This window comes from Octopus bimaculoides, chromosome 11, assembly GCF_001194135.2.
Source record: "Octopus bimaculoides isolate UCB-OBI-ISO-001 chromosome 11, ASM119413v2, whole genome shotgun sequence".
NCBI classification, from domain to species: Eukaryota; Metazoa; Mollusca; class Cephalopoda; order Octopoda; family Octopodidae; genus Octopus; species Octopus bimaculoides.
Window position 1 is genome coordinate 62,815,873 of NC_068991.1, and position 3,390 is coordinate 62,819,262.

A 3,390-nucleotide genomic window follows, 5' to 3' on the forward strand; every position below is an offset into this window, starting at 1 on the left:
TGGATGAATGAGTGGATATGTGTGAATGTACGAGTCTAGGACATTTACCCCCCCCCCATGGACAATAACCCCTCCCCCATGGACAATTATCTCTAAGGACAACAGATGATGATTTAAAACTTCTTAATATATTGGAGAGGGGTAATTAACCAGGGGGGGAGGTAGTTGTCATCGGGGAGAATTGTCCTACGGGGGTAATTGTCCTACGGGGGTAATTGTCCTCGGGGGTGTGATTGTCCTGATACGGAATGTACGTATATATGTATGTATGTTTGGAAAGATGGATGGATGAAGGTACAATGATAGGTATCAATGTATGTCTGTATGTATTGCAAAGCATATATTTTGTATGTACGATGTGCATGCCAGAAGTTTTGAGACATTTGCAGGAGAGAGTTTTATTAATTTCAAAGAAGTACAAAAGAGAAGAGTAGTTAAAAAGACACAACTCCATGCGTGTTGAATGGTTGTTGTTTTTAAATAAAACAAGGGCATTTCTCCTTAATACGAAAATGATGTAAGGCGAGCGAGATAAATGATACATTAAACAAACTGAAAAATCCAGCAGAAGATTTGATTTGGTTTTTCTCAAACGAGAAAAACTTCGACCAAGATCAAAATGTTAAAAGAAGAAATGAGAGATGGTTATGTGCAGACCCTTCTGAAGTTCCAAGTATCATACATATAAAATTTCCTGCAACTGTCATGGTTTTATGGGTTGTCAGCAATGAAGGACATGTGATGCCTCCTTACTTCTTTCCACAAAGCCTTAGAGTTAACTAGTTCGCCTACACTGAGGTCCTGGAAATAATTGTTAAGCCCTGGATGAACAGTGTATGCAATGCAGAGCCATATGCGTTTTAGTAAGACTCTGCACAATCGTACATGGCTCTAGTAACACAGGAATGGATGGTTGATAATTTTCATGATCACATAAACCCTAACATTTGGCCTCCTAATTCCCCAGGTCTCAATCCATTAGACTATTGCATGTGGAGCGTTGTTGAGAGAGAGGTCAATGAGCACGCCCATAAAACCAAAGCTTCTTTGAAAGCTGCCATAGTCGGAGTAATGTCCAAAATGAAGCAGGATCGCTTGATTCAAACATGTAAATGATTTAGATCTCATACAGAAGCAGTTGTTGAAACTGATGGTGGCTTTATTGAATAACATTATAGAACAGAAGGTTTATTTTTATCTTCACACCATTTGTGATAAATGTAGTTATTATCTGTTATTATATATCTGTATTTTTATAAACATAAATCTGTCAAATATTTTACACACCCTGTGTGTGTGTGTATATATATATATATATATATATATATATATATATATATATATATATATATATATATATATATATATATATATATATAAATATGTATATATCTGTATATATACATGTATATATATATGTATACATATATATATACATATACATATACATATATATACATACATACATACATACATATATATATGTGTGTGTGTGTGTGTGTGTGTGTGTGTGTGTGTAAGATAGTGCAACTTATACACGAGTAAAAACGGTATATATATTCTTCTTCATGACGCTATCAACTTCCTAGGCTATACCTATAAAGATTAAGTGTTTTTATTGGATAAATAAATAAATTAATTAATTAAGCTTGAGCAGAACAGGATCTTCATTCTTCTGCGGGATATATGCTTGTACTAGTAATGTTAACAAGTATATATAGATTAAGGAAGAGAGAGAGAGGGGGAGAGGTGGGGTTTTGTGTGAGAAAGACGGAGAGAGAGACAGAGAGACAGACAAACAAGGAGAGAGAAAGGGGAAAAGAAAAAAATGAAAGAGAGGGAGACGGGGTGAAAGACATGCACCCACTAACTCACACACACCTCGCCTCTAAGTTGATAAACACACACTCACACAGACACACAAACATCAAATATATTTTTCTCAATGAAATTTAGTTGTAATGTTCTTGTTAATGCGCATATATATATTCATGTCGGTGTGTGTATAAATGTGTATATGATACATACATACATATATATATGTGTCTGTGTCTGTGTGTTTGTGTGTGTAGACGCATGTGCGTGTGCGTGTGTGTATACACATACACGCGCGCGTGCACTCACACACACACACACATATAGTCACACGTGTATGTATTCGCATGTAATGTTTATATGTATAGAACGAAGCCTGTGTCATACATACAAACATACACACACACACACACATACATACACACATATTCACGCATATACATATACCTTTATATTTTTATATATGTACACACACACACACACACACACACACACACACACACACACACACACACACACACATACATATATATATGTCTCTGTGTGTGTATGTGTATTTTTTTTCATGTACTACATATAGACGGTTATGTGCCATAGATTAAACACAGCAATAATTTATAATGTACTCTTTATCTGTGGTCTTTGATAAAGTAAATGATGTTAGTAATTTTTTTTTATTTTTCCGTTCATAAATTATCAATGGAGCTGTTTCATTATGAATTATCTATCTTTGCAGGTGAAAACAGCTGTTACTTGCTAAAACAGTAAAGAAGATAACCTACCTACACACGTATTTAACGATTAAATAGAATCCGGTTCGTGTTAGCCAGGGTGTTTCATGCAGTTTAATTGATCTAGTAGAAATAACAGCCAAATCTCCCCCAGATCGCACCAACCAAATCACCCTCAAATTGCACCAGCTAAATCACCCTCAGTTTGCACAGGCCAAATCATCCTCAGTTCGCATCAACCAAGCCACCCACAATTCGCATCAGTAAAATCACCCTCAAATCGCACCAGCCAAATCACCCTCAAATCGCACCAGCCAAATCTCCCTCAGTTCGCACCAGTTAAATCTCTTTAAGTTCGCACCAGCCAAATCACCCTCAATTCGCACCAACCAAATCACTCTCAAATAGCACCAGCCACATCTCCCTTAGTTCGCATTATCCAAACGTCCCTCAGCTCACGCCAGCCAAATCACATTCAGTCCGCGCCGGCCAAATCACGCCCTGTCCGCACCAGTCAAATTACCCTCAATTCGAATTTCTGCTAAACAATTTTATATGTGAGAAAAATTAGTTGTATGGAATATAGCTCGACGCGTGGCTGCGTAGTAAGAAGTTTACTTCACAGCCAAATGCTTCCGAGATCAGACCCACTACGTGGCACCTGGAGCAAGTGTCCTCTACTATAGACACAGGCCTATCAAAGCTTGTGAGTGCATTTGGTAGACGGAAACTGAAAGAAGTCCTTTGTACCTATCTATCCATCTATTTCTCTATCTATCTATCTATCTATCTATTTCTCTCTCTCTCTCTCTCTCTCTCTCTCTCTCTCTCTCTCTCTCTCTCT